This window comes from Suncus etruscus, chromosome 8, assembly GCF_024139225.1.
Source record: "Suncus etruscus isolate mSunEtr1 chromosome 8, mSunEtr1.pri.cur, whole genome shotgun sequence".
Lineage (NCBI taxonomy): Eukaryota > Metazoa > Chordata > Mammalia > Eulipotyphla > Soricidae > Suncus > Suncus etruscus.
In genome coordinates this window covers 5,120,533-5,144,415 of record NC_064855.1, presented here as the reverse complement: position 1 = coordinate 5,144,415, position 23,883 = coordinate 5,120,533, and the positions used below count along the sequence as shown (strand labels likewise).

At 38.3% G+C, this 23,883-nt stretch overlaps 1 long non-coding RNA gene and 1 other non-coding gene across 2 annotated transcripts in view; both read right to left on the bottom strand.

The window, feature by feature from the left end:
* LOC126016085 (uncharacterized) overlaps positions 1-23,883 on the bottom strand; it is a 266,201-nt gene that overhangs the window by 86,212 nt on the left and 156,106 nt on the right. The window lies entirely within an intron of this gene.
* Positions 14,910-15,074, bottom strand: LOC126016684 (U1 spliceosomal RNA). Its single transcript, XR_007498463.1, has one exon. It is a non-coding gene; the product is annotated as a U1 spliceosomal RNA (small nuclear RNA).

Genomic DNA, 23,883 nt, shown 5'->3' with positions numbered 1-23,883 from the left:
ACCCCTGGGGCTGCTAGAATACGTGGTCCCCTCTGTGCTTAGCTTACTACTTAGTGATCTTACACCTGTTTGGTCATGGTACCTCCCTTATATGCCCCTCTAACTGGGAGGCAGTACTAGATAGTTCAAGTTATGTGGTTTTGTTTGAAGAAGAGAAAAGTAATAAACTGTGGGTTCCCGGGCGCCTTTTCATCACACACCCTGAACTTCTTGAGATTGGCAAAAGCTTTGCGGCAGGGAGGTATTGGAAAGAGTTCTTGCTTTGGGGATACTTTTAGAGCTAAGTCTGGTTTCAAGTAACAGTCCATGTTAGGTAGAGTTGGTAAGGAGGGCTGCGCAGCTGGAGTCGGCAGGGGAGTTTTGTCTTCTGACTTACTTTGTTTAACATAATATGTTCTAGGTCCATTCACGTTGCTGCAAAGTCCATGATTTTATTATTTCTGACTGCCATGTAGTATTCCATTGTGTATAGATACCACATCTTAATGATCCACTCATCTGTTGTTGGACATAGAGGTTGGTTCCAAGACTTGGCTATTATACTGAGTGCTGCGGTAAATAGTGGGGTGCACACATACTTTGGGATGAATGTCCTTCTAACTTTGGGGGTAGATACCTAAGAGACCAATTGCTGGGTCAAATGGCAGCTTAATTCTGGGTTCCTTGAGCACTCTCCATACTGCTCTCCATAGGGTTTGGACTAGGGGGCATTCCCACCAGCAGTGGATGAGAGTGCCTTTCATACCGCATCTCCGCCAACAGAGGCTGTTCCCATTATTTTTTATGTGAGCCATTCTCACTGGTGTAAGGTGATACCTCATTGTTGTTTTGATTTGTATTTCTCTGATGATGAGTGAAGGTGAACATGTTTTCATGTGTTTATTGGCCATCTTTCGGTCTTCCTCAGAGAAGTGTCTATTCATTCTATCTTCCCATTTCTTTATAGCTGTATTTGATTTTGGGGGCTCAGCTTTCTGAGTGTTTTGTATATTCTGAATATCAGGCCTTTATCTGATATGTTGGGTGAAAAGGTATTTTCCCAGTCAGTTAACTATCTTCTTGTGTTAAGTAGGGTTTCTTTTGCCATGCAGAAGCTTTTTAGTTTGATGTAGTCCCATTTGTTTATGTTTGACGCTAAAGTTCTTGCCATTGGTGCTCCATCCTCGAAGACCTTTTTGATATATAGGTCTTTGAGTGTTCTACCTATTTTATTCTCTATAAACTTTATAGAATCCGGTCTAATTTCGAGGTCTTTGATCTATTTTGAGTAGATTTTTGTATAAGGAGTGAGGTATGGGTCAATTTTGAATTTCTTACATGTGGTTTTCCAGTTGTACCAACACCATTACTTGAAAAGACTTTCTTTGTTCCATTTCAAGTTCTTGGCTCTTTTGTCAAATATTAATTGACTGTATAACTGGGGTTTTATGTCTGGAAATTCTGTTCTAACCCACTGGTCTGAGGCTCTGTCCTTGTACCAGTACCATGCTGTTTTGATCACTGTGGCTTTATAGTATAGCTTCAGGTTAGGTATGTTGGTGGAGGTCACCAAGGTTTGGACCTTCTTTCGACCTCCAATAAAAGCTGAGTCATTCTGCCCTCCTCCTCTTCCTGCCAGCTCCGTTCAGGTTCTTGCCACCATAGAGTAGGGATCAGTTGTGCCTAGATCGCTCACCCCTGTTCCACCACCTGGGATCAGCAGTGTTCTGATTCAGGAACCCTTCACTCCCTCACTTGGCCTGCTTGCCTTTCTGTACCTGGGACCAGTTGCTAACAGGTCCGGCCCTCCACTCACTCGCTCACTCACTCAGCCTGCTGGCCTTCCTGCTCCTGGGACCAGCAGAGAACAGGTTCGGCCCCTCCATTCACTCACTCACTCAGCCCGCATGCCTTCCTGCTCCTGGGACCAGCAGCAAACAGGTCCGGCCCATCAACTCCGGCCTTTTAATTTTTAATAATGCAGAATGTGGTAATTATAGGAAATTAGAATGTTTCTGCTGTTCTCAGGGTGATAACTAGTATCTGAAACTTGAATTGCATAACCCCTAGACTGCATCATTCAAATCCCTGTATGACACCCAGTTACAGTTTGCTTAGCAAGTCCTATGTAAATCTGGGCACAAAAGTAGGACATTTTATGAAAGATCGCATGCAATCCTAACCCTTCTCAGGCAGGAACTAGCTGACACTGGAGAAGTTAGTTAAGATCCCGTGTCTTCCAAAACATGATGCCCAGAAAAGATAAGAAAAACTCTCACTTGCCGTTGATACAAGGTCAAGATGAAATCTCTCACTGACTATTTCTTGCTGACTTTCCACATCGTAATGGGTTGGCACTACAGTTGGTATCAGTGTTTAGAATAAAAAATATATACTGGGTGAATAGTTTCTCCCACACGGTGGGTGGGTCTTGTATTCTGGGCACTATTTTTTTGAGGTGCAGAAGCTTTTCAGCTTAATGTATTCCCATCTGTTGATCTCTGCTTCCACTTGTTTGGAAAGTGCAGTGTCCTTCCTAAAGATACCTTTAGTCTCAATGTCATGGAGTGTTTTACCGACGTGTTGTTCTATATACCTTATGGTATCAGGTCTGATATCAAGGTCTTTAATCCATTTGGATTTTATCTTCATACATGATGTTAACTGGGGGTCTATGTTCGCTTTTTTGCAAGTGGCTAACCAGTTCTGCCAGCACCACTTGTTGAAAAGGATTTCCCTACTCCACTTAGGATTTCTTGTTCCTTTGTCAAAAATTAGGTGTTTGTATGTCTGGGGAACATTCTCTGAGAACTCAAGCCTATTTCACTGATCTGAGGGTAAGTCATTTTTGCAACAATTCTCAGAGACAATGAGAGGAGTGCTGGAACTTCCAGCTCACTTCATGAAGCTCACCACAAAGAGTGGTGAGTGCAGTTATAGAAATAACTACACATAGGACTACCATAAGCATGTGAATGAATGAGGGAACTGGAAAGCTGTCTAGAGTACAGGTGGGGATGGGGTGGGATGGAGAGAGATTTGGGACATTGCGGTGGGAATGTTGCACTAATGAAGGGGGGTGTTCTTTACATGACTGAAACCTAATCAAATCATATTTGTAATCAAGATGTTTAAATAAAGATATAAAACAAACAAACATATATATATATGAATACTGGTTCTATACTTCACAATGCTTCCTTAGAGGGTCTGGCCCATGGCAGCCATAAGAGAGATTGCTTTTCTTTTCTTTCCTTTTTTTTTTTTGAAATACAGAATTACATACTAATATAAAAGCACAGAACACTGTAGTTATTTCTCTAACTACACAGAGAACTATCATAACAATGTGATTGAATGAGGGAAGTAGAAAGCCTGTCTAGAATACAGGTGAGAGTGGGGTGCGGAGAAGGGAGATCCGGGACATTGGTGGTGGGAATGTTGCACTGGTGAAGGGGGTGTTCTTTACATGACTAAAACCTAACTACAATCATATTTGTAACCAAGGTGTTTAAATAAAGATAATAATAAAAATTTAAATTTAAAAATAATAAAAAAAAGCAAAAAACACACTGTGGGAAAGGTGGTCTCATGTCAGTATAGCTTGATGGAGCCCAGAATCTAATCAAATGAATAGTTCTAAAAATATTTTTTCAAATAATGGACAAGATCCTTTTGAAAAGGCTCCTCCTGGAACAGAGTGATAGCACAGTATGTAGTGTGTTTGCCTTGCATGCAGCCAACCTGGTTTCAAACCCCAATATCTCTTATGGTCCCCTTAGCCTGCCAGTAGAGATTTCTAATCACATGAGCTGGGAGTAATCCCTGAGAATCACTAGTTATGGCCCAAAATACAAGAAAAAGAAAAAAAAATAAAACAAAGGAAGAAAAGGCTTCTCAAATCAGACACACTGTCCTTCCTACTCAAAGAAGCATTGTTATTAGAAGATATTTAAAATACCAATTTGACACAAAATTTAAAGGGATCCCAAATGTGTTAATTCAACTACACTTTTCTGTTCCTTTGGTCAATGAATTGATGCCATGCTGAGAACTTTTAGTACATTGAGGGACATATTTTTATCACCTTAAAATTTATCATTTAACATTATCAAGAAATATATAGTCAAATCACCTGGCAATAAATGATGGGATATTTAATAGCATTTTATAGAAACTTCACTTTTAACTAGTAATTTTGCCATGCCACCTCAACAATCAGAGAACTCATCCGGGAAGTGCCAATAAAAACCACATCAGGTGGGAGCTCCCTCCATCATTTACAGGTTATGAATATGCTGTCAAGTTTAGAGCTCATGCTGAATTCAAAGGGAGTTTGTGCTGCTCCGATTTGCTCTGACATTATGAACCAGCGCCATGTAGGCTAAAAACTGTTTTTCTTTATCCCCTTTTATCAGGCTCATAATCTCTCCATTTCTCTGTCCGTCTCCACTGTCCCTGACTCCCTACATGACTGGAATCCAGAGCTAAATTAATGCTGGACTGAATCTTTTCTTCGACTAGGACTCTGCTTGCTTCTCTTTTTCAGTTAGGAGATGATGTGTTTGAATTTTCAAAGACAGAATATGCCATTATCATTGCTTTTTTACAATCTGTAGTAGGATATTGTATTGGCATAGATTCACTGAAATTCTAAGCATGTGGATCAATCAGAAAACCTTTCTCTTGAAATATTAAAATGGTAATATTTATTTTCATAAATCAAAAATCCATCAGTGCAGTGTCCCCTTGTTTGTTTCTTCTTTTCCCTCTTGCTTTTTGTGTATTTTCTTCTATGCTTTGGTCCCATTTGGTGTTGCTCAGGCTTATTCCTGGCTCCACACTCAAGTTACATTCAGGGGACCATCCGTGTTGTCACGAATCAAAACTGGGCGGGCTGGCTGCATGCAAGGCAAGATCTCTACCCAATGGACTATTGTTAGGCCTCATATTTTTTCCTCTTGTGAACTGTCTAAATTGTAGGAGGCAATTCCTGAAGGTTGTTTTTGTGATATATTAAGATAAAATAAAGATCTTCTTTCTCTAAGGTACTGTATCACAACAATTGCATATTTAGGAATGTCCTTGACACTTGGCAAATAAAATTAAGCTGTTTATTATCTAATATTTTTAAAGGTCATCCTAATGAAGACCTTCAAGAAAGTCAAGTAACGCCCAGCATTTTAAATTCAATGAGGTTATAAACTAGTTTAGGGGGGAATGCTCAAATGAGAAATAAATTAATAATCTAACAAGCTAAATAGGACACTGACTCAATCTCATTAGATGTTATAAAACAAACAAGTGATGTAGATAGTATTTCTAAATTTCAGAAAAATTTTACACACTAGGGCTGGACCTGGAGGGCTACTATTAAAATGTCCAGAGAATTGTATAGAGAATCTATCTTCTACATCAACATCAGCACACCTGAAAGCCACATTCTTTCTCTTCCCCACTCATCTCACCTAAACTTGACCTTCAGTGACTATCCTGGATGACACTTCCCCTTGGACTAACAGACAACCAGACCAAAAAAAGAGCTGCTGCATGAAATCCCTCCTTATATTTTGCCCTTGAAATAAATATTAACTTAGATTAAACCCCGAGGATAAAGCTCAAGGACTTGGATGTCTGCTTTGCATGTAAGAAATCCTGGCTCTACCTAGGCATTTCAGTGTCTCCTAAGCTCAGCCAGAACACTGACCTCTGAACAAGCAGAAACAATCCTTGAACACTGCCGAGTATGGTCCCAAAACCAAAAGTATTAAAATTAAAAATGTTGGGGCCGGAGTGGTGGCGCAGCTATAGGGCTTTTGCCTTGCATGTGTATGACCTAGGATGAACTGAAATTCGATCCCCTTGCTTCCCATATGTTCCCCCAAGCCATGAGTGATTTCTGAGTGCATAGCCAGGAGCATCCCTGGAGCATCACTGGGTGTGGCCCAAAAACAAAAATTAAATTAAATTTAAAAAGTTGAACAAAGGCCATATATTTGATTTTATAGGAAGTGATCCAGAAGATATTAAAAATATTATGACTGAAACCCAAACACAATCATGTATGTAATCAAGGTGTTTAAATAAAAAAAAAATTAAAAAAAAAAGATATTAAAAATATGAATATTATAAGCATCCACATTCACTACCATGTAAACTTACTGGCTCAACTGCAGAGATTCATGACCCATCTCAGAAGAATAAACCAAGGGGCTAAAATTTATGGGTACACTTACAATCCCACTGAAAACTCCAGGTTTCCCTCAGGAGGGAGATAGGCCACCTTCCCACCCTGATGAAACTCAATAGCTATACCCATAACCTATATTTACCACACCACTGGCCGGCCAAACTTGACTGCTTCACAACTCATCTCTTGACTACATCCTAAGCTGATAAAAATTTAAGGTATGTAGATTTTCAGGCTGAAAACTCTAAGATCCTATTAATATGGATCCACCCCTCACAATGTCAGAAACCCCAGCATCCACACACACACACATCTCATGACTGCCACCATGAAAACTCATCATCTATATTTCTGAATCCTGGAGTTCCTGGAGCAGGAGGCAGTGTATGCATACAAGCAACACCTCTACATTTCTCAACCCCTAAAAAAAAAAAACAGAGAAAATTAGGTGGCAAAGCATCATCAATGCCAGCTAAACTCAATAGACAATAATAACACAGGAAGCTCAACTAGCAACAAATAGCTTAGTAAATCCTCAGTCTCCCATTGTAAGATCAGCAATTTCACACACTATCTTTTACCAAAGTATTTGTTTTGGATGATTCTATTAGCCATTTTGTGTAAAAAAAGTGAAAACAGTATAAAATACATTATTTTGTGCCTGGTAAAGGGGCGTACTTTAGGAGTCCGTGGGAAACTGGGGTCAGTGATGGAGGGAAGATTACACCAGTGGTGAGATTGGTGCTGGAAGACTAACTGCCTGAAATAACTGTATTCTGAGCAACTTTGTAAACCATATTGTTTAAGTATTAAAAAATAAATATTATATAAATGTCAATTACATTTTTATGCCTGTGGGAAAATTATATGAGCATCCAAACAATGTACATTACAATGAGAACTGAAATAAAGGTAGAAATCAAGTCATCTGAAAACCAGATTTTATTGTAATTAAAAAAAATCCTATTATTTTCACTAAATACAATAATAAGGAGCTAATATACAGTATTTATAAAGCATTCATAAAACTTTACAATAAAAAACTTCCAACAATCCCATTCAAAATTGGGGAAAGAAGATGAACAGCCATTTTCTCAAAGAAGATATTCGATGGCCAACAGATAGGAAAAAATTCTCAGAAACACTCATTATGAGAAAAATGCAAAGCAGAATACACCAAAACATCATCTCATTACAGAGATTGGTGCTTCTCAAAAGTCTGGAAAGTGTTGACCGAGAGAGAGGTGGTGAGAAAGGAGCCTTGGTGGGAATGTAGTTTGGCCTGCCTCTATAGAAAGAAATTTGGGATGTCAAAAATACAGGAACAGAGCTCCTAGAGGAACTGATGATACCATTATTTGGCCTTTCTTCCCCAAACACACACACACACACACACACACACACACACACACACACACACACACACACACATTTATTTGAAAGGAGAAAGCAGTTCCATGAGGTGATTCTGTCTAATGCTATTTCTAGGGACTGAGAGAAACTAAATTCTAACCATATATTAAACAACTTAGAAATAAATACAGCAGAAACAAAAAACAACCTAAGAGCTGTTGATTGTTTTTTGTTTGTTTTCAGTTAAGCAAGGTAATTTTAATTTGTTTTGTTTTGTTTTTTGGGGGGTCATACCTGGCAGCACTCAGGGGCTACTCCTGGCTCTACACTCAGAAATCGCCCCAGCAGGCTCAGGGGACTATATGGGATGCTAGAATTCGAACCACCATCCTTCTGCATGCAAGGCAAATGCCCTACCACTGTGCTATTTCTCTGGCCCCAAGCAAGGTAATTTTTTTTTATGAAAACTTATGGAGACAGATATGAGAGGAGAGAAAAGTGGTGAGGGAAATGTGTTCAAGAGAGGAAACAAGACAGCAAAGAAATACAGAAACACGCAAGTGAAACACCTTCAAGGAAGAACAAGAGCTTGAAGAGACAGCCAATAGCTATAGACTTTAGGCTAACTACTCTGGGATTTGGTTTTTCCTTTGAAAAATTAAATTAAGTTAAACTTAAGTTAAAGAACTACTTTAGAGGATTATATTTTTTAAATAACCAACAGATTTTATAACAGTATTTTGTTCATTATCAACACTGTGACCTTAGTAATGGAAAAAAATGACACCCAATTTAAAAATGTTAGGTGAACTATAATAAATAAACTATACTATATGTCAGATATGTAAAATCTCTAAATATTTAAAGTTTTAACTTCATAGTATTCATTTATAATCACGATTATAACTAAATGGTTAAAATGCTGCCTTAAATCTTACCTGGAGGCAAAGGTATTATTTTATGAGGTTTATGAGTAGCTACAACAATAATGTGACAATCATAATCTTCAGCCTTTTTCCAGTAGTTACGAATGTCCTTTTGTCACGTTACTTCCAAAAGAAGAGCAGCTCTAGGCTACAGTCATTCTGAAACATGTCATTAATGTGAATACTATTATGTGTGCATTTAATTATGCAGCTACTCTTTTAAAGGAGGACAATTATTATGTTTTCCTGGAAAGAATAGCAAATGCCCACCAGGAGAAATGTTGGGGGGGGGATTTGTTGTTGTTGTGATTTTTCTCTCATTTCTTTATTCTGTAGGCAAGCTGAAAAATAAACTTGTTAAGGGAACACAGCGTTTTTCATTTCATTACAAAATTTTCATCTTCAAAGGGAGTGTCTGTACCACCATGTCCTCTATCTCAGCCAATACTGAACACAAACTGGTGAGCAAATTTAGGAAAGAACATTTAAAATCATAGGTAGACATCTTTAGGTCACCTTATTTTCTATTAAATAGGTGTGCTGCATTGACATAGTTCATCATGGAATTCTTTTCTTTATTAATATCTTAATTTAAACACCTTGATTACAAACATAATGTAGTTGGATTTCAGTCATGTAAAGAACACCCCCCTTCACCAGTGCAACATTTTTCCACCACCAATGTCCCAGATCTCTCTCCTCCCCACCTCACCCCTGCTTGTACTCTAGACAGGCTTGCTACTTTTCTAATTCATTCACATTGTTATGATAGTTCTCAATGTAGTTATTCCTCTAACGGCACTCATCAGTCTTTGTGGTGAGCTTCATGTCATGAGCTGGACCTTCCAGCCCTCCTCTATTTTGTCTCTAAAAATTATTTCAAGTATGTCTTTTATTTTTCTTAAAACCCATAGATAAGTGAGACTATTTTGTGTCTATCTTTCTCCCTCTGACTTATTTCACTCAGCAGAATAGATTCAATGTACATCCATGTTTAGGAAAATTTCATGACTTCATCTCTCCTGACGGCTGCATAGTATTCCATTGTGGATATGTACCACAGTTTCTTTAGCCATTCATCTGTAGAAGGGCATCTTGGTTGTTTCCAGAGTCTGGCTATTGTAAATAGCGCTGCAATGAATATAGGAGTAAGGAAGGGATTTTTGTATTATATTTTTGTGTTCCTCGGGTATATTCCTAGGAGGGGTATAGCTGGATTGTATGCTAGCTCAATTTCCAGTTTGTGAAGGAATCTCCATATCGCTTTCCATAAAAGGTTGTACTAGACGGCATTCGCACCAGCAGTGAAAAAGAGTTCCTTTCTCTCCACATCCCCGCCAGCACTGCTTGTTTTCCTTTTTTGTGATGTGTGCCAATCTCAGTGGTGTGAGGTGGTATCTCATAGTAGTTTTGATTTTCATCTCCCTGACGATTAGTTATGTTGAGCATCTTTTCATGTGCCTTTTGGCCATTTGCCTTTCTTCTTTTTCAAAGTGTCTGTTCATTGCTTCTCCCCATTTTTTGATGGGGTTAGTTGTTTTTTTTCTTGTATAGTTCTGTCAGTATCTTGTAAATTTTGGATATTAGCCCTTTATCTGATGAGTATTGGGTGAATAATTTCTCCCATTTAGTGGGTGGCCTTTGTATTCTGGGCACAATTTCCTTTGAGATGCAGAAGCTTCTCAGCTTAATATATTCCCATCTGTTAATCTCTGCTTCCACTTGTTTGGAGAGTGCAGTTTCCTCCTTGAAGATGCCTTTAGTCTCAATGTCATGGAGTGTTTTACCTACATGTTGTTCTATATGCCTTATGGTTTCAGGTCTGATATAAAAGTCTTTAATCCATTTCGATTTTACCTTTGTACATGATGTTAGCAGGGGGTCTAAGTTCACTTTTTTGCAAGTGGCTAGCCAGTTGTGCCAACACCACTTGTTGAAGAGGCTTTCTTTGCTCTATTTAAGATATTTTGCTCTTTTATAAAAAATTAGGTGACTGTATGTCTGGGGAACATTCTCTGAGTACTCTGAGTACTCAAGCCTATTTCACTGATCTGAGAGTCTGTCTTTATTCCAATATTTTTCCATGCTGTTTTGGTAAATATTGTTTTGTAATAGAGTTTAAAGTTGGGGAAAGTAATGCCTCCCATATTCCTTTTCCCAGGGATTGCTTTAGCTATTGAGAGTATTTATTGTTCCAAATGAATTTCAGAAGTGTTTCATTCACTTCTTTTCATCATGAAAATCTATGTTATGGACTGTTCCCTGAGGTGGCATGTGATGTGGATGGAAACCAGTGGGTCAGACTGGAAAGAGAAGTTCAGAGCTCTGGCTATGTGCCCTGTGGTGTCCAGGTATTGCCAATGTCATACCCCTTCATAAGATCAGAACTTTTTGCTTCTCTATATTTTTACTCTACAGGGCAACATACATTTTGTAAAGTATGTTAGAAGAACAGTGAGTAAAAGATGAATCAAAAGTGGGTGTTCAATCTTGCCTTCCTGTGGGCTTCCCACTAGTGTAAATTGGATGGAAGAATCCTTTTATAGATCTTCTATGACAGGGAATAAATGTCTATGTCAGGCATGTTTCTAATTCTGGTCTTGAGAGAAAGTTCAGTCCAATAGCACTGTATGTTACCATGATAACAGATCACCTGTTAACAGAACATGGCCAAGAGTTCCCTGACTTTCCCCAAGGTGAAGGGGAGCAGCTGATTGGCACTGAGGAGTGGGATGTGGGCAGTTTCCATGACAACTGACTATCCATCGAAGGAAGTTAGGGAAACCCAACAACTCCCCATAAAAACCCCACTGTTTGTCTACTTTGGAGGCTTCATATATAACTTGCCTATTTTCTTGACAAATAAGAAAATAATGGAGAGATAGACCCAGGAGTCACACCAATGGAGATCCAAATGCCAAGGTGGTAACTGAGAAGACTGTTCAGGGAGGCTGGGCTGAGCTTTATGGTAACAGTGAATTTCTGAGTACAGCAAAATTAAATTTATTTTTCTTGTGGTGGTGAGATTGAATTCCTCCAAAGCTGTGCCAAAGAGGCTGCATCTTTAAATTTCTAGATTTTTGAAGCTGAAAGAGGCACAAGTGACAAAGGGCAACCAATAAAGCAATATTCTCCAGTTTACTTCTGACCCAACTCAGTTAGTGGGGATTCTAAGTAGGCAGGGAAAGGGCAAGAAAACTTACAGAAGTCCTCCCCACTAAGAGCTACAAAGTTGAAGGTGAAAGGGGATTACGCGGGTTAAAAGGAAGGACTCAGAGGCACTCTCCAAAAATCATTAGTCTTTTGGTCTCCTCACTGATTTTCTTTCCAAATAGGCAGCTGATATTTCATTGCTTTGATCTTTGTTTTACCTTATTTACGTATTTTTTAATTCCATTGCTTTCGTGTTCTGAATTTAATTGTAGAAATGTCATTATTATGGAGTTAGGAGCTAGCATAGGGGCTAAGAATGCATGCTTTAGAGTCACTGGTCCCCAGTTTGGTCTCTGGGTCACCACCTATTACTGGAAACAGCACTGTTTGGCCATAAACACTGCTGTGGTGATCCAGAGCCCAAGGTACCATAGAGCCATAACTGTCTGGAAGAGTCCTCACACTCACCCAGGCCCTCCTAGCACAAGAAATAAGTAAATGCATCACATTGATAAATACATCGAAGTAAGTCTGCTTCATAGAGGTGAATTAGAGAGCCAGACAGAATAGAAAGTAAGTACCCATCACAAATCAATCTAAACAGAATGGGTGGGAAAACACCCAGATTTTAGAGACAGCAGAGGGAAGAGACTGCATTAATTGGTAACATGACCTGAATTGCCCCAGAGGCCAGAGGTATGTAAAAAGCCACAGAAAGATTGCCAGGAAAACATATATGAAGAAAACCTGGAGAGAGACTTTTTTCATCAATGTTTATTTAAGCACCATAATTACAAACATGTATGTTATTAGGTTTCAGTCATAAAATGCACACACCCTTCAGCAGTGCAACCTTCCCACCACCAATGAGAGATTTTGTTTTGTACATTGTCTTAATAAAACAGCCAGGATTACCAAAAAAATAAAAAATCTTTTTAAATACTATCAAAAATAATGGCGATAATTTCAAACTTAACTATATAGATTACTTCGCAAAGCAGTACTCCACTATTATGACATTATTGGCACAATTTTATCAAGTATCAAACATAGAAAGAGTGTAGTTGTAACCTTTATTTAGGGTTGCAAGGGGCCGGAGCAATAGCTCCATGGGTAGGATGCTGGCCTTGAATGTGACTGACATCATATGGTCTCCTGGGTACCACTGAGAGTAATTCCAGGGAGAAACCTTGGACTACTGCAGGTGTGACCAAAAAAGATAGATTGCAAGTAATGAATTATTAGAACAACGTTTGGGGGAGAATGTTGGGCCACACCTGGTGACACTCAGGGGTTACTCCTAGATATGAACCCAGAAATTGCTCCTGGCTCGGGAGATGCTGGGTGATTGAACCACTATCCATCCTAGTTTAGTGCATGCAAGGCAAATGCCTGACTGCTTGTGCCATCGCTTAGGCTCCTATTAGAACAACTTCCATAATTTTCAGAGAAATCTAAAAATGTCAAACACAATTTAGCTTATTATTACAATAGCATCTCATCTCCTAAATATATAGTATAATTATAAAGTAGGCTTTTCGGTAACCATTGAAAGACCCAATCCATCTCTTACTGACTCCATATAGTAAAGCCATTACCAGTCACATAACCTCAGCAGTCACACCATGTCTTCTGGACAAACCAGGGACTCCAACTGTGTGACAGCATTATGTGAATTTGCATAAAAGAAAGGACCTATCAGGTGCTTTACACAGAGTCAGAAGGAGCAAGAAGCATTTCTAAGGTGCAATGTAGCATAGGAATGCCGTTGCATATTCAGCCGAACCACTGAGGTACGTAGCTACCAGACGCTTCAACCAGAACAGATGCCCTAAGATGGGGCAAGAGAGGGGCAGACGAATCAGCAGAGGTCTAGGACCCAGGCGGCTGACAGAGAGAAAAATCCAGAGAGAAAATGCTCCAAACTTGCAGAAGTCCCACAATGTGGTCAACTCCATTTAGATATAGCTGCTTGAGCATCTCAGTGCACTTTGTCCTGCATAAAAGCCTGTGACTCCTACAATAAATCCAGAAAACAGTTATTGTAAAGGAAAAGTGGGTGACAACATGGAAGCTGCTTTTCCTTACCCCTCAGGCCTTCCCTTACCCAGAGTCAGGCTACGTCTAATGATAATACTGGTGTTTCTTTTCACAAAACCCTCCACTGCCTTCATGGCTTCTAGAACTCGCCCTCTGCTTGACTTTAGGTGTCCTGATGAAGCAGAAAATCTGGCTGGAGTTGGGAGAGACAGGAAAGGGAGGAGGGGGATTGCCTTGCACAGAGCCAACCTGGGCTTGATTCCAAGCTTCTCCACACAGGAGTGACCAACCAGAACAGAGCCAGGGGTAAGCCCTGGACACTTCCAGGTGTTCCTGCTCAACAACAACATACACACAAACAAAAGCCCCAACAGAAATACAGAATATTACTTCTGTAAATTGGGGATGGCCACACTCAGAAAGATTCAGGGGACCATGAGGTACACGGATCACGTCCAGGGTGTCCACAAATAAGCCACATGCTCCAAGCTTTTAGTCATGTTCTCTTCCCATGGTAGCCATAGATTTCATCTCTGATGCCTCATCTGTTGCCTGTTCCTACAATAAATGGTCACACACTGGTGGCTCAAGTAACAGAAATGCAGTGTTTTTGCTACCAGAGCTGGAAGCCCGAGACCCAGGTGTTTGAAGACTTCTGAGAATTGTAAGGGAAGGTTCTGAACAGATGGTTTTCTTGGATGCTCTCTGACGCAATAATTTCTGCCACAAATGCTTTTGCAACAGCAGTAATTAGCCATAAAGCTATTTTTGCCTTAAAATAAAATAAAAACTTAAAAAGTGAAAGGATGTCAAGTTAAGAAGATATACAATGAAACATATTCATATTTCTTTAAAAGAAAAATTTTCCTATTTTGACTAAAATGATCTTTTGTCATTAGTTTGCAAACACAGGAAGTGCATTTGAACCTGAGATTTATGTTACTGAGTGAAAGTTCTGCCAGGCCTTTACAGACATGGGAAGTTGCTGTTTCTCATCAACCAACGGAATGAATAGAAGTGGCAGGATCTACCTGAGTTCATTCATTCCAATGTGCCAACACATGTCCAGTCTTTCTCATTTACCAGGTCACCTTAATTAGATTCTGTGCCAATCATCAAAATTGTCTCTGCACCATGTTTTCCATTATCAAATAGAATATAAATATACATAATCTCTATTTAGGAAACATTAACAAATCATGCTACCATTTGTTTTTGGGAAATAGGAGATTGATTCATCTTTTGCCTCCAAATTCTTTTTTTTTTTTTAGGGGAGAGCGCGAACATAGTCCCACACTACCACAAATTATGCAGTCAAGTTTCCTACATTTGGGGTAAATCGCAGGGGTCTGCACATCTGGAGTGTAATGGGTGAGTCTCACCCTGGGAAAACCACCTTCATGATCATGGTATCTCCCCTGCAAGGTAAGTATGCCTTCAAATTCTTACATTGTGTCCTAAATTTAATAAAGGTGGGATAGATAGATAGACAGACAGATAGAAAAACAGATAGATAGATAGATGATAGATAGATAGATAGATAGATAGATAGATAGATAGATAGATAGATAGGTAGGTAGATAGGTAGGTAGGTAGGTAGGCAGGTAGATAGGTAGGTAGGTAGATAGGTAGATAGATAGATAGATAGATAGATAGATAGATAGATAGATAGATAGATAGATAGATAGATAGATAGATAGATAGATAGATAGATAGATAGATAGATAGATAGATAGGTAGATAGATAGATAGATAGATGATAGATGATAGGTAGATAGATAGATAGATAGATGATAGGTAGATAGATAGATAGATAGATGATAGATAGATAGGTAGGTAGGTGGTTAGGTAGGTAGATAGATAGATAGATAGATAGATAGATAGATAGATAGATAGATAGATAGATAGATAGATAGATAGATGATAGATAGATAGGTAGGTAGGTGGGTAGGTAGATAGATTGAATCTTTTTTGGTTTTTTTTTGTTCAAGAGCCACACCAAATGGGGCTCAGGGCTTATTTATAGCTTCTCCCTCAGGAATCATTCCTGCTAATGCTCAGGAGACCATATGGACTGACCGAATCCAGGCCCATCGTCTGCAAGGTGAATGCCTTTCCTGTTGTACTATCAGTTTTAAGAATCTAAGATGTCCTACCTGAATGAACTAAGGAAATGCTGCTGAAACTTTATAAAAACTGTTGTGAATTATCTGCTGCATCTTCCATATATTCCAGGTTTTAATAAACTGGTCTTTACAAGCAAGAGAGATACCTAGATTCCACTGATATGCCATCATTTTTTATAATAGTTTGTGATCTGACCTTTTTTTCTCTCCTACTTTACACTTCTAGTAGGTTTTACTGTCACGTATTTATCATATAAAAATGGAAGTACTAACTCAGTTCAAACAAGCTGTCAGCCAGTGACTTTTATCTATAACTAAAAAATTTCCTTAGAGACTGTTACATCGGTGGTTAAAATACTCGCTGTAAAAACAACCCCAACAAAGGCGTCTGCTGAAAGCACTGAATAAGGTAAGAAAGAGTCTCTTCCAAGTTTTTCTCCATCTTCTTGAGATTTTTTGACTAGATCTTTGTCAGCCTTGATTAAATAGCAATGGAAAAGCAAGATAATATTTTGCTAATAAAATACTATAATGAGATGCACATCACATTGAAATTAAGCTTGTCTATTAAAATTTGTAATATGAAATTTGTGTCTGACATGATGGGACTATACATATACACATACACATGTATAAAAATAATTACTATGCTCAAGGTAAATGAATATATGTTTTCATCACATTGTTAGCTTTTTTATTTTCTGTGGTACAATATCTTAGAAAGTTTTCAAGACTCAGGCATTTTATTAACTATGTTTGTCATGTTGATATTGATTGTCTAGATATATCCATTTTGTATAACTGCAACTTTATACCTTTGAAGTATCACATTTTTCATACCATAAAACACCTTTTTCCATCAAAAGGTGCGTCTTATGGAGCGATTGACACCTGAAGCTTAAGCCTGGTGCAGGGGAGGAGAGCAACAAAAAACTGTGTGTTTCTTATGATCAGGTGTGTCTTGTAAAGTGAAAAATGTGGTAACTCTTCCCAATATTTCAATCTTCCTGCTCACCCAACTCACTACCTTTCTAATCTGTTTTTCCATGTGTTCGTTCTTTTTGGACTCCACATAAAATGGAGAGAGTAGGCAAGCTGTCCTTTCTGTGTGAGGTCTATTTCACTTAGCCTAATATCCCACGCCTGCTGTGACCTCCTTGCTTCAATTTTCCTCACATATCACATATAGCTAATTATTATTTTTAAAATTATAGGGATTGTGATTGAGAATTTACTGTAATATGTTTGAACAATAGCAATGTATTATTCCAGCCCCACTATCCACTATTTCCACAAAAATTATCTATATCATCATCAAGAGCTCTTCAGAGGCTAATGTTTCTATGCTCCCATTTTGCTACTGGCATTCACTCTACCTACAAGAGAAATTGTAAATAGTTTATTGACTTAAGATATTTAAAGAAAAAATCCTTTCTTACTTAAGAGCAATAAAGTTATCATTAAATGTGTTCTAACTTATTTCCTGAAAAACTATAGATTTCTTTCTTACCTGAAAATGAAAAATCATTTTTTTGATTTAGAACTTTCTTTGATTATAGTAATTCTTACTACAATATTAAAGTAATATAAATTTTTATTTCTCAGAGATTTAAAGATCTTTTTCATAGCATATTGTCAGTTATATAATTTTTCTTAAAATGTTATAAAATTGGGGTCAGAGAAATAGCCAGAGGTAAGGGGCATTTGGCTTGCATGCGGCTGACCCAGGACAAATCTGGGTTTGATCCCCAGGTCCCATATGGTCCCCAAGCCAGGAGTGATTTCTGAGTGCATAGCCAGGAGTAACCACTGAGCATCAATGGTTGTGCCCAAAATCCCCCCAAAAGTTTATACTGTTACATAATTTACTGTTATAAAATTACATACTGTTTATAAATTCTTCTATCTATCACTTATCTCTCTATTTTTAAGGAAGTAGAACTGCCATGTTAGTTTTAATAAGTCACAAAAATTACTCTAAAATATGATGTCCATATACAAACTATTAAGTTACATAAGAGCCATTATGTTAGAAGGCAGAATTTATTATAGAGGGTAAAAATTTAAATAAAAGAAATTCTATATTTTAAAAATAACTTTGTTTCTGAAATTATATGCCGCTATTATTCTAACGTTACTTTCCTTAGTTATATGACAAATTCCTGGACATAAAATATACTATAGTTTTCTCAGAAAAAGACGTAACATATCAAGATCAGAGAAAATAAAAAGGTCAATCTTGCTGTTGCTATTGTTAGCATTTTCCTATTTTTCAGAATAATCCCAAATCAACTTTTATATTTACTCGCTCAGTTCTAGAATTAAGATCTATTTTCCAAGTACCCATGATTTATTTTGGAAAATGATACTAGAAATCAAAATCCGGGCACTAGTATCATGAAAAAAACTCAATATTCATTTTAAATATTTTCTAGTTTTATACTTTTAACATGCTATTATTTCAATTATATTGCATACTGAAAAAAAGAACAGTAAGAATGGTTCATTTAGAAGTGGCTATATTATAATATTTGTAATATAGCAACATAATACTAATGAATTTAATCTTTTTATAATGTCTGTTTAGAATGCATAACTAAATAATACCCACAACATGGCATTTTAATATTGGTCACTGTTATTTGAAAAGTTAATCAATCATTTTTTCCCTTAGATTTTCTAGCCAAATATATCATTTGAGATATAATAGACAGTAATAGTTCTGACCTGAAAAACTCAAAGAAGATGCATTTCAAAGGGGTAGTTCTTCCTTGAGAGTGACACTTTATCTTCCTGTTAACTAAAGCGAAGCGATTTGGAGGTGATAAAAGAAATCTACAATATATCTTAAAATAGATGACACTAAGGCTAAATGTACAAATATATCATATGTTCTAAAACTGTAAAAATAGTGTTGTCTAGAAAGAAGGGCTGAATATATGCTTAAGGTTATCCTAAGTCTGGGAGATGTTCTAGAGGTACTTGTTTGAATATGGTACAAAATTCATTTAGTTCTAGGTTCTTTATTAAAGATTTCACCAAGCTGGAAAGATAGCACAGAAGTAGGGCATTATCCTTGCATGTAGTTTACCCAGGATGGACCTGGGTTCTATTCCTGGCATTCCATATGGTCCCCCAAGCCTGCCAGGAGTAATTTCTGAGCACAGAGCCAGGAGTAATCCCTGAGCACCAGAACTGGGTATGGCCCCCTCAAAAATGTTTGATTGGAAGTTGGAGAAAGACTCCTCAAAATTGACCATATACATATCCATAAGTTGGATTACTTTCTATTATGACCACCCATAATATATACAGAGACTGTGACAAAACTACTCATAAATCTCACCTATCAAAATGGCTCAAAATTAATAAGTCAATTCCACAGAAAGCTCAAATATTTTTAAAATCCATGAAATAAAATATGTCCTAACTGCCTCTCTCCCAATGAGCGTAAATTTGAAGTTATTTACAACAGGAAAATAAGCTATGGCATCCCTCAAAGATCTCTCGGGACCACTAGCCTACACGTCTTTGCTTCCCTGAATATAACCTTGGTTCTAAGAAGCCTAAATCCAAGTAAATCCATATGCACATACATTCCAAGATTCAGTTCAGCTCAGTGAATTTCCCTAAATAATCATGCCCTCATTTCTTTCTCTTGTCAATTTAGGAATACATACAGTGCTCTAACAATTAGTCTAAGGAGAGCAAGCCAGGACATGCTCCCAAGAGACAAAAAAATATACCATTTAAACTATGGGCATTTAACATGGAATCATGTTGCTTCTTGATGCCCTGCAAGTGAAGGATGCACAGATCCAGGATACAAAGATGCCTAACCCATCGGTTTTAGGACCATAAATTCATACATACAATCTAAGAAATTCCGGGAGTTCTCTGCTGGGATTTCTGTGTGTGTGTTGGAAAGGGGGTTCCTGTTTCCCACAGTTAATCAATCATATAGGCCTGCTGAATAAACAAACACTTCCAACCCAATAAACAGTATTTTGTTGAGCATAAACAGGATCAAGGAACATCAAAATAATATTTCAATTACATTTCCAGTGTAACATACACAAGAATTTTATATGATGTCTGTGTTTTATAGTTCCAGGACTATCAAAGTCTTATAAATATCAAATACATATGAATTCTGTTTTCTTTTTCATACGAATATTATTTCTATTACTTCTGCGATGTGCTCAGAATGGTAAACAGAAACCTGAACAAGGCAGGCAGTAACTCTGCAGTCATGTGGGAAATAGATAATCAGAGTACAATAGCATTAGGATATAAAATGTGAGTCTCTATGTAGCACCTGATGGAGATTTTAGAAATCAGGAAAATTTCCCTGGGGAGATTTTTTTTTTTATGGAGGGGAAAATTTCTATAGAATAAACAGGAATTAGTCAAACAAATGGAGTAGTTCATGTGTGGTGGGGGTGTATTTAGAGAGAATACAACACATTCCAAGAACTGAAAGAAACTATTGAGAGGGGGGACCAAGATAACCATGGGGCAGTGAGCCTGGCATGACACGCTGGTCTTCCAAAGTGAGGGAGTTGGAGAGTTGGAGCCTGCAGGTGAGAAGGAACCACTGAAAGGTCTGAGGCTAGAAAACTCAAAGCAGAGTAGGCCTGTGTGCTTGTTTTCTTTGTTTCTAGAAGGGGAAATGGGTAAGAATGGCAGAAATGACCCTGGGACAGTAGGTGAGAGTCAGTTCAGACTAGAGTCAGGCCTGTGAATAGAAGGCACCACTCACAAGGCCTGCAGGCTCGGGGAACTCACAGGAAGAGAAGATCAGAAGCCATCAAAGATACCAGCGGATATCAGAGTGTCATCCCCTGAGCACAAAACACCCATCAGAGGAAGAAAAACCCTGGGGGATATCTCTAAGGACAATTTCATGGCCTTTCCACACAGCACACAGCGAAAGGCTGCAAATGGACTTTCCTTACACACACCTGTGCATATGGCAGCTAGGAAGTCATCAGTTATAGAAAGGGTGAAACAAAGGGTGTCCTACTCCTCACTTTTACAATTACCCAGGAAACCAATTTTAAGTTCTGGAATAAGCTGGGGGCCAGTGCAGTGGCACAAGGGGTAAGGTGTCTGCGTCTTGCCCGTGCTAGCCTAGGATGGACCATGGTTCCATCCCCTGGTGTTCCATATGGTCCCCCAGCCAGGAGTGATTTCTGAGCGTATAGCCAGGAGTAACCCCTGAGCACCACGAGGTGTGGCCCAAAAACAAAACAAAAAAAATCTGGAATATCCTGAAGCTGCACCACAGAGAACTAGCATGGTCCTTCTACCATCTTACCCAACATGACATTCCATCACTGTAGGAAGATGTTCCCGTGCACAGCCACAAAGCATGTGAACAGACACCATGAGAGACTCATCTCTCACAGGTAGGAATGCTGCTGTTAACAGGAGAGAACAAATGAAGACAGGTCTCAGAGAGATCCCAGTGCCACTGGAAGAATAAGTGCAGGCCAGAAGCAAGGACTGATTTTTAGAACAGCACTTTCCATGGTTGTGCCAATGTCTGACCTAGGAAGAGAGAGATGGAGAGTTAGAGAGTGGCCAGAGAAAGTCTCTTAAAGAACAGCGATAAGGACATGCTTTTCTCTGCTATCTCATAGACAGAAGCAGTAAGTACAGTTGGGTTTTGTGTTCAGAGTGTTGTGTGTTCAGTCAAGGGAGGCGCAATTAGGAGTGTCGGTCTGGTGCCTGGAAACTCAGGGTTAAGAGCCAGTTGAAATATGGACCTGAGATTTTTAGAAAGCTCATGACTCCAACATTCTAGGTTTTCTTCCATAACAAAACTCTAGAATGGCCATGAGTAAGATGCTAACTTGGTGGATTTTCTTCTAAACCTCTTTCCTTGGCCTCACAAGATTGTTCTCTGCATGTGAGCCCTGTTTCTATCTGTGTCCAAAGTTTCAGCTCTGGTAAGGACAACAGTTGGATGCAATTAGAATCCACGCTCAGTAGCTTCACTGTGAACTCTATGTCCCTTCAAAGGCCTGTCTTCAAAGGCAGTCAAACCTGGGAAGCTGGCAGTTAGGGTTGGACACAGGAGTCTGGGGAATTTTTCCCATAATAAGAGATATTTATCCCTAATAGGAGCCAGACATTGTGCTATTTAATGTGTCTATAAAGACGAAGTGTGCAGTAATCCAAGATATGAGTAGTATGAGTTAAAAAATCACTATTTCAAAACTTCTCAAGGATATACTCTTATTTTATATCTATTAAATTTATACCTATGTTTTTCAGTCATTCGTTTTATAAAGTTTTACAGTTTTGAATATTTATAAATCTTTAACAGAAAATATAATAATATATAAGAAAGAAAACTAAAACCACGTTAATGTGTTTGCCTTTTAAAATGCAATGTCTGATATCACATGTAGGTCCCCAAGCAGAGAGTGAGGAATATGTCGCAAGCACCACCGAATGGGACACGATTTTTTTTAAATATTTAAATTTTAAAAAAGAAGAAAACAAGTAGTTTTTTTTTTATGAACATAGCTAATTTTACTATGCCATATTTTTATTACTTTTTGCACCTTCACCTGAAGAATATTACTCCTGATTTTGTAATTGTTGGATGGATACTGAAGGCACTCAGCTGGCAAGTACTGAAAATTGAACTGGAATTGGCTACCTGCAAGGCAAGTGCTTTAATCTCTGAATTTTCTCTTTGGTTTCCCATTCTATTTTTTATATTTATTTTAAGTACATTCCTGACTAATTTCTCATAGTAAAATGCCACAGTGATGATGATTAGCAGTAATCTCACTAATGGTTAAATTGAGTGTCACAATTTTTGTTCAGAAGCTACTTGTTCTATGCTAATAATTGTACCATTACATGGGCAGCCAGAGCTCTAAGAAGTGGTAACTTGAAACTTTTATATCCCCATGACAAGACAGTTATATCCAGTTTAGCTTATTTATTTCACACAAACCACACAACTATATTTTTTTTCATGAAGTTTTAGGTTACTCTTCTTTTCATATTGGAATTTCTTGCAATCTAGAAACTATCTTTTCCCCTTTACTTATACTTTTTCTTCAACCCTTTTGTTTCATGACTCAGTATGAGGAAGCAGAGACTCTTATGGCCCATGTTCAACCATAAGTGGCTACTGTTTCTTTAAGGGTGAAAATGTCAGCTACTAGAAGCCTGCCTCTTATCACTGCTGCGGGGTGGCAATTTGCTGGGGATATATATAAACCCAGGATGAAGTGCTAGGGGATGCTAGGAGATTCTGCCACTGTCTCCCTGCTGGATTGCTTCTGCTTGATGGTTTCTGCTGAATTGCTGGAGAAACTGTTTCCAAGACTCCCGGATCCTGCTTTCTTTTGCTGTCTCTCCTACAGCTCCAAGACTAACACTCAGAGAACTGTGTTTCGCCAGTATCAGAAAGCCAGCGATTTGTTGAGCCGGTGTTTTCCAGGCACATACCAGCTTTCAGTACTGAGAGAACTTTCTTTCTGCTCTTCCCTCTCTTTGTAAGTAAAAGTAATGATTTGATCAAATTCTGATTCTCAGAATAGAAAACATGATTGGCCCTATGTGGCCAAAAAGATGATTTTGAGAGTATAGGTGGTATAGTCCGTGACCCCTGAATACCACCATGTCTAGTCCCATGGCCATAAGTACCACCAGATATAGTCCCATGGCCCCTGGCTACCACCTGGATAGCCCTGTGGGCCCTGAATACCAACAATTATACTCTTGTGGCTCCTGCTCCATTGGCCCAAATATCACCAGTCTATGTGGGCCAACAGTGGCCCTTAGAAGAAAATAGCTGGCAAATAATATTTTCAGACCATTACAAATAATAAAAGAACAACCAGTCATAGGTAATTGTTATAAACAAATTAACTCAGTCCTCTAGAGAATAATTTTCCAGAGGTGTTATTCTCACCACGTTTTTTTTTAACAAATGAGAAAATCAAGATTAAAAAGCTCATAATAAATCAGTCTCTAACTATGAAGAAATAGAAAACTGATTTTAACCCATCATTTTTAATCAGAGCCTGTTATCTAAAACAATTTCTAAGGAGCTATGGCGGAAGCACATTGAAATGATTAGGAGGAA